This window comes from Chaetura pelagica, unplaced genomic scaffold (genome assembly GCF_000747805.2).
Source record: "Chaetura pelagica isolate M959 unplaced genomic scaffold, ChaPel_1.0 scaffold249, whole genome shotgun sequence".
NCBI classification, from domain to species: Eukaryota; Metazoa; Chordata; class Aves; order Apodiformes; family Apodidae; genus Chaetura; species Chaetura pelagica.
The window spans coordinates 2,034,447-2,042,792 of record NW_009954538.1 but is presented as its reverse complement, the minus strand read 5'-3'; positions in this window follow the sequence as shown (position 1 = coordinate 2,042,792).

The following is an 8,346-nucleotide window of genomic DNA, read 5'->3' as shown; positions in this document are numbered from 1 at the left end:
GGATTGATCTCAGTGCCTGTGTGTGTTTGGGAGTGTGTGTGTTGGGCTGTGACAGGAGGAGAGCAGGGCAGGAGGCTGTGATTTTAGCTACATGACTGTAGGGATGAAGAAGTAGCTATTTCCCAGCAAGAGAAATATTTTTTGCATTAAGAGAGATTTCACAGTTGGAGACCACCTGCTGAATTAATCTGTGGGTCAGCTGGAGCTGCTGTAGAACTAACTGACTTCCTAAGCAGGGTGTACATAACACAGGGTATAATACCATGGAAATGTATCAGAACTTATTCTCTGCTGCTCCATCACCTGCAGCCAGCAGAGCAGCCCTCCCTGGCATGCTGAGCTGGGGAGGGTTGTTGGGGCCTTGGGCTGATTTCCCCAAGGCTGGTGGTTTAACTCAGGGAGCTTATTGCCTGTAAAGCCTTTGTCCTCTTCAGTTCCCCCTGTCAATCACAGCACAGCCAGACTTGTTACAGCAGGGAGAAGCAAGGCAAATGGCCTCAGTGCTGCTTCTTCCAAGAGATGGGGTTTTATTTGCCAAACAACTCCAAAGTTGGGAATATATAGGGTAAAAAAAAAAAAAAAAAAGGCAGCAGAGTGCTCATGTTTTGCCTGCCCTTCCCTGCTGCATGAGATGGGCTCCATGGTTAGCTGCCTGCCTTGTCCCTGCCTTTGTCTGCCCATCAGCCACGCGTTGGCTGAGCTAATGAAGGACAATGGTGCAGGACCAGTGGAGCAGAAAGGTGGGTGGGTAACGTGTGCCGGGGAGAGGGAGCTTTGCCCTGTGCCTCTGAATTGAGGATGGCTGTCATCTCCTGGTGACCTCCTCTGGCCTTGTGTCCTTGGCTGCCCCGGGGGTCCCTGTGTGGGGTTGAGCTCTGAAGGACATGGAACACGCTGGCTGCACCCCCCAGGCATCCCTGGATGCAGGGACTCTGTTGTCCACTCTGTTGGGTGTCTGGAGATGCCATTGGCACAGTTTTGGACTGGTCCTTGTGCTCTCCCAAACACTTCCTATGTGTGGCTCAGGAGCCAGCTCAGGTGAACAATGTCTTTTGGATGTTTTGGAGGGTTATTTTGGATTTTGGTCACAGCCATTTCATGCTCCAGGCATGCCCCTGTTTTTGGATGTGCTGGCTGTGCCCCCAGCCCTGCCCTTGCCATGAGCATGGAGCATCTCAGCACCTGCAGGGACAGAGCTAAAGACCCAAGACCAGCAGCACATGCCAGCAGCAGGTTTGGCTCTCTCTGCTGCCTTGTGTCAGTAGTTACTACCCTACTGACCGTGGAGGCTCCACAGAAGTGTTTTTTTTCTACCCACAGCCCCAGTTCTCCAACCTCATCCCTCTTGGCTGCTACTGCCTGTGCCCTGCAGAGCTGGAGCTGGGACACAGCCACCGACCCGCTCCCCCTCTCACCCTCCCCACCATGTCTGTATCGATTTGACCTGAACTCCCTTTAATGTGCTGTGATTTCTTTCAATTAGGCTCTGAGCGAGGCCTCTGAGGCGTTCAATAGAGGTGGCCCCAGCACGGGGCCTGGACCAGGATGGTCCAGACAGGGATGCTTGGGGATGCTCCTCCAGCCCTGACAAGAGCATCTTGTATTCCCCATACCCCAGGAGGATCATCTCACTGCTTAAAGGCTGCTCCTTGTCACTTCTGAATTCCCTAGCTCTTTCCATCCCTCAGACTGGTGGCTTTGCTACCCCAGCCCATAGGACAGATTTTCCACATCATTAGCTGGCTCAGCTTTCCAATTTAGACCTGTGTGGTTCCCCCTGCTCTGTGCAGGAGCAGCCCCACCACCAAATGGAGCTGAACCAAACCTCATCCTCCCATCCCTGGCAAAGCTGCCTTGCTTTCCCCTTCCTCTTTGGTGGCTGTCACCTCCTCGGGGACACACTTAGCCAAGCCAGGGCTTGGTGTCAGATCGTTTCCAGCAAACTAATGGGCAGAGTGCTTGTTTTCAGAGGTTGTGTAGAGCAGAAATCCCTGCACTTCATCTCCAGCTGCAATTACCGAAGCCAAGTCGATGCAGTTGATGGTAATGGGATGGTAACACTGTCTGAATTTGTATTTAACGCTGATTCCAAGGGTCTGTAATTTTCATCAGCACCACATGACTTTTTTATAGAACAGAAAATGTGAGAGCAGTTAATGAGCTGTAATTCTGGAGAGCTTCTGCCTTGATTGGGACTAATTATTTTCTTTATAAAAATAATTAACAATCCACACGACCTATAGAGTGAAAGGCATGTGGCATTAATTAGACCAGGAGGTATTTTCAACACACCTTCATCTCCCCTTCCCCAGCACACCCTGAGCAGACTGTGGTGTTGCTCTGCAGAAAGCCAAGTGTGAGCTCATGTTGGGGAGAGGGGCTGTACAAAAAGGGCAGGTCCTGAGAGAGGGGGTTGGATCCAAATCCCACCTCCACAGTCTTCTGGCCCTGTGTGTGCTGTAAAAATCCTCCTTTTGGTAGGAAAGGCTGTTTTGGGCTAGAATAAGGTGATGGTTTTCTGTCCCTGATGGGTGTGGAGGGGATGCTGGGGATGTCTCTGTGTTTCAGCTGAAGAGCAGCCAGTGAGGCCTTGGTGGGGGGGCACAGGGGTCTGCCCTGGGCACTGTCCCTTGCCATGGGGCATTGGGATACCCTAAGATGGAGGTGGTCACTTTGCAAAGCCTGAGTCCTTGTTCTCCAGTGCTCTGAGGTCCTGGGACAGGTCCCAGGTGAATGTGCCCCAGCACCAACAGCGCATCAGTCTGTGTGTGCTAAGACACACTTACATAATGTATCATTGTTAACAAGACTGATTCTTCTCTTTTCCTGGAGGTATTATGAGAACTAATGAATATATTTGCATAATCTTGATTTTGTTTATAAATAATTCTGGATTATCCAAACATGAATGACACTGGGGCTTTGTCGTTCTGGATTGCCTTTCAGCTGAGGATCACAAAGCATTTTACAAATATTAGTTCAGCCTCACAAATCCCAGCAAGCAGTAAAATTATTATTACACCCAATTAAAGATGGATGTGCCTAAAAGTGAAATTATTCCAGCCAGCTTTTCTTGGCAGGGTCTGTAATAGGGCCCAGGAGCCCAGAGTTCTGCCTGTATCCTCCAAACCTTCCTCCTAAGGAGGAGCAACCCAATAAATACCCTCTTCTTTTTTTGGGGAGGGATGATTTAAAACAACATTCAGGGATGTAGGGTGGTGTGGATGGTTGAGGACAAGACCTGGGAGTGAAGAGGGATGTTTCTTTCTGGCTCTGACTCCCAAACAGCCCTGGATGTGCTGAGCACCTGAGTGCCATCTGTGTGGCAGGGAGGGCATGGCCACACCAACCTCTCCCTCCTTGGAGTGCAGCAGGAGGAAAGGATCTGTCTTCCCTCCCAGAAACTCTCAACTGGAGTCTTTCCCAGCTTAGCTCTGTACCAGCTGGGTGAACAGGTTGGTTTTTTAGGAGTTAGCTGAGTGTTGGGACCTCCAGTGTGTTTCCACCTCTTCTTCCTGCAGCAATTAAAAAAAAAAGCAAATGAAGGGAGAGGTGGAAAAAGCTTTATGTGAGCAGAAAATGGAGGGTTCCTGCTCCAAGTGGATCTTCTCCAGCTGTCTTCTCCTTGCTGTCTCCAATGTATCTTGTTACTTATTCATTTTTAAAGTGATCTCTCAGCACTCCCAGGAGCTCGTGGTAACTGTGTGCTTACAATCCCCTATTTGATTAAAATTTAACAAGCTTTCTGAGACATCCTTCTGTTCGCTTTTTTGCTAAAACCCTCCTGAAAGGTTAAGCACCATTTCCTGGTGCTCCTCAGCTTCCAGCTCCCAATGTTGTGTTGGGAACTGTCCAACCACAGTTGCTGGGCTCCCTCCCAGCCCATGGTCCTGGGTTTGATTGTCTTGGGTTCACTTTATGCTGCTTGTAGAAGAACATTTAATGAGAAATTTGAACTCAGATCCAGGCTTCTCTTAATCACAAACTCTATGAGAGCTGCTTGCAGTAGCTCAGCGGGGATCTGTATCCCCCCAGTCCCTCCCAAGACCAGTTCATGCCATGCCAGGGTCACTGAGGAGCCCAAACCATGGGTCAGGGATGTGCAGGATTGCTGTGCCATGGTGCAGCACAGCCCTGCTGGCGCTTTCAGCTGCATTTGTGGTCACCAGGGAGAGGCAGAGCTCCTCCTTCCTTATTCCCTGATTGAGGAGAAATCTGGCTTCTTGGGAGCCTGCAGGGTATTTGTCTAAGGAGCAGGATTTGAGGGTAGGAAAGGCACAAGAGAGCAAGCCTGGCCGGGCAGTGTGCAGGTGCTGGTGGGCACAAAGCACTGCAGGGACCTCCGGCAGCGTGGGAGGTGGGGCAGTGGTCCAGGTTTCCTTTAGAAATGGTCCAGCCCCTGCCGTGTTCCTCGGGTTGGTCTCTGCTGTGGCAGCAGGCAGAGCCATCCTGGATTGCTGGCAGCGAGGGAAGGTGAGGCAGAAGCCTGCCAGGTGCTCTGGTGGGAAGAGGGATGGGAAGCGTCCCTAGGGAGAAGGAGACCCAGCCGTGAGGAGCAGGGAGAGGCTGTGCTCACCGTCGTGCCTGACCCTACCTAAGAAAGATTGCCCATGGGAGTATCGCTGTCCCCTGTGGAGTTTTAGGGAGCTGCTGGCAGCTGGTGTCCGGGGCTGAGCTGTCCCCGTGGGCTGCGACCACACAGCTTCCCCCCGAGCATCTGGCACTGACCCTGCCTCACTGCCGGGGCCTCTTCCAGCAGGGAAGCTCCTCTGTTCTGATTCGACCATGCATAGCAAATTAACGGCTGAAAAATAAAGAGCCAAGCTGCTTTTTTGGCCTGGGATAGGCTAAGAGTGGTCGTTAAATGTTTCTGGAGCCCAAAAGGCAAAAAGAGCTGCTGCTGCTGCATCCAGGCTGGCAGCAGGGAGCAGGGTTCCTGCGAGGACCAGGAGGGGGAGGTGAGTCACAGCTGGCCAAAAAAACCTGGATGAAAAAAATGTCTATTACAGAATTGTATTTCTCTCCTGTGTTTCAACTGCCTCAAGAAAACCATGTGCTTTTCTGCAGCTGGTGCCTCTGCTGATGCACAGGAAAAAAAAAATAGCAAGGAGAAGATTAAAATTGAACTGGCTTGGAGTCTGTGTAATCAGGGAAAATATCTCAGTGATTTGCTATTATAATTTTCAATAACAAACTGCAGGGCTCCTGCTGCCCTAATAATAATGGTTTGAATGAGGTGAGGAAAGAACCTGCCTTGGGGTCTTTGTGTGTGTGTGTTGGTGGGAAGCACTTACAATTTTCCCCATCTCCTAATTCTGAAGAGGTATTTTTAGTGCGTGTTTCAAAGAGCTTTATGTAAACACATCTGCTGGAGTTTTTGCTTGGAAATGTCTTTAAAACCTTCTTTTCTGTGCCCTTCGTCTCCCAGGACAAAGGAACAGTTTGACCATTTTCTTTTACAATCAGATGAGCAAAGCCAGGGAGCAAAAGAGAACATGAAAGGGTCATTTTGCCTGCACCAGAAGGCTTCTCAGCCAAAAGTGGTGGATTTTAGAAATGCTGCGAGCAGCTCAGCCCAACCTCTCCTGGGCCAAGAGACCAGGGCAGAGGCACCTTGGAGGTGGCTGTGGCAGAGAGCTGCAGGACAGTGGGGTCCCCAACCTACCTCCTGCCCTCTCCTGTGCCACCAAGACCTCCAGGTGAGGGTAAGACAGGAAAGATGAGGTATTTAGTCATGGGTCCATCCATGGACTTATTGCACATTACTGGTGCGAGTGGCTGTGGGTGCAGGAGTTTCTCCTGCTTCCCCTGGGAGTCATGGACCTGCTGAGGGTGCCTGGCTCCTTCCATGGGCTGGTGTTCCCAGTCCCCAGGCAATGCATCCATCATTGGTTTAATGCAAGAGAAACAATCACTTTAAACAATTAAATACTGCTTTAACCTTTTTCAGTTTTGGGGTTCCAGCTGGCTAAAGCTGCTCCTAACTTTCCACCAGGGACAGTAGAGGTGATGGGAGCATGGAGCCAGCCAGGGCTGGAAAGGGCAAGGTAGTAAAGTTTCCATATTGACTTTCCCAAATACTCTGTCCTGAGCGTGGAAATGCTGTTGGTGCAGGCCTGCCAGGTGTTGCCAGTGCTCAGGGTCTCCTACATGTCCTTCTGTGCAGCCAGATGTCCTGCCACCAGCCCAACCTCTCCTGGGCCAAGAGACCAGGGCAGAGGCACCTTGGAGGTGGCTGTGGCAGAGAGCTGCAGGACAGTGGGGTCCCCAACCTACCTCCTGCCCTCTCCTGTGCCACCAAGACCTCCAGGTGAGGGTAAGACAGGAAAGATGAGGTATTTAGTCATGGGTCCATCCATGGACTTATTGCACATTACTGGTGCGAGTGGCTGTGGGTGCAGGAGTTTCTCCTGCTTCCCCTGGGAGTCATGGATCTGCTGAGGGTGCCTGGCTCCTTCCATGGGCTGGTGTTCCCAGTCCCCAGGCAATGCATCCATCATTGGTTTAATGCAAGAGAAACAATCACTTTAAACAATTAAATACTGCTTTAACCTTTTTCAGTTTTGGGGTTCCAGCTGGCTAAAGCTGCTCCTAACTTTCCACCAGGGACAGTAGAGGTGATGGGAGCATGGAGCCAGCCAGGGCTGGAAAGGGCAAGGTAGTAAAGTTTCCATATTGACTTTCCCAAATACTCTGTCCTGAGCGTGGAAATGCTGTTGGTGCAGGCCTGCCAGGTGTTGCCAGTGCTCAGGGTCTCCTACATGTCCTTCTGTGCAGCCAGATGCCCTGCCACACCACCCTCCTGCCCGGGCTCTGCAGCCACCACCCAACCCAGCTGCCTGTGCAAAGGAAAAGACATGATAAAAAAAATGAAAGGGCTTGGGTAGCATCATCCAGCCCCTGTGTGCTCGTGCTACTGGTGCAAGGCAGCTGACCAGGGCAGAGGGGCTGTGGCAAGGCCACCCAGGGCTGGGACTGCTGGACCTATGGAGGTGAGGGACAATCCTGCTGCAGGAGGCGAGGTGGCCTGGTGACAGGCTCTGGCAGCTGCAAGAGCACTAGGATGGCCATTTCCCTGTTTTTCTCCCCTCTTGAGGTTAGGAGTTGAGTTACTGTGGGGGAAAAGGATGATTGATGAAAGCTCTGTGGCAGGAGGCTGCTGGGGGGCCAGGGCAGAGGAGCTGGGCTGTGGCAGCCTGTGGGTAGGGGAGGGGGGCTGCCCAGCCCCAGCAGCGCTGGGATGCCAGCACGCAAGGGCTTCCAGTGCTCACCAAACCCCTGCCTGCCTGTCAGCACGGGGCTGGGGGGGATGGGTGTCACTGGGCTCAGCTCCTGGTGAGGCGTGTGTCACCAGGGGCCACATTTCATGGCCTGATGAGATGGCACTTGGCCGTGGCACTGAGCACAGCAGCTCCGGGATGGAGGAGCAGGGATGGTTTGTGAGTTAGCTCTGCTCCCTGAGGCAGCAAATACCCTGTGCCTTCCCCCACCCTCTATGAAGGACACCAGGATCTGCCCAGGAAGGGCAATGCTGTGGGGGCTAAGAGGGGAGGGGATATTTCCCCATGGCTGGACTGGTTCAAGCCTCCAGGACTCACCCATGGGGCTCACCCCTGGTTTTGGAGGCCAAAGCACGTCTTTAACCACTCACTTGAGGGGTCTTTGCTGGCCCAGCACATCCCCCAGGTCAAGCACTCTGTGGGACCCTGCTGGCCTTGCATTGCCCTCTGTGGAGAAGTGGCCTCTGCAGAGAAGTGGTGATAGGTTTGGGCTGGTGGGAAAGGCAAGAGCTCTGTGTGCCTGCTGCTGCTCTGCCAGCAGCTGAAAAGCTGGTGAAACGTGCCATGAGCCCAAAAATCCCCTCCTAGACTGGAGAACACTGGGAAGAGAGGGCACAAGGGGAGCTGCCCATGGGGTGTGCTGTGCTCTGTGCTGCTTGGGGGCTTCCTGTCAGGAGCAGGGACACTGCTTTTGGGCAGGCCTGATGGATTTTTGCATAGAAGAAAGAAAATAGAGTGCAAGCAATCATCTAATGAGAACAGAGAAACTTAGAGGCCGGGCAAAGCAGCTGGGCAGCTTCCTTGTCTTGGCCTGGCTGCCTGAGGCCAGGAGTGCATCCTTAGGAATAAACACACGGCCCATGCATTGGCAGAGAAGCTGTGGTCCTGACTCTGAGCCTGAAGCAGTGTTGCCTTTCAGCAGACCATACCCTGGGCATCCTTCCTGCCCCCACTTCCTCCTGCCTGCTCCAGGACACATCTCTGTGGGCAGCACATCCCCTGTGCTGAGCAAGCCCCAGCACTTCCAGCTGTGTCCTCACTGCCCTGCCCCAACAAAACACCCACA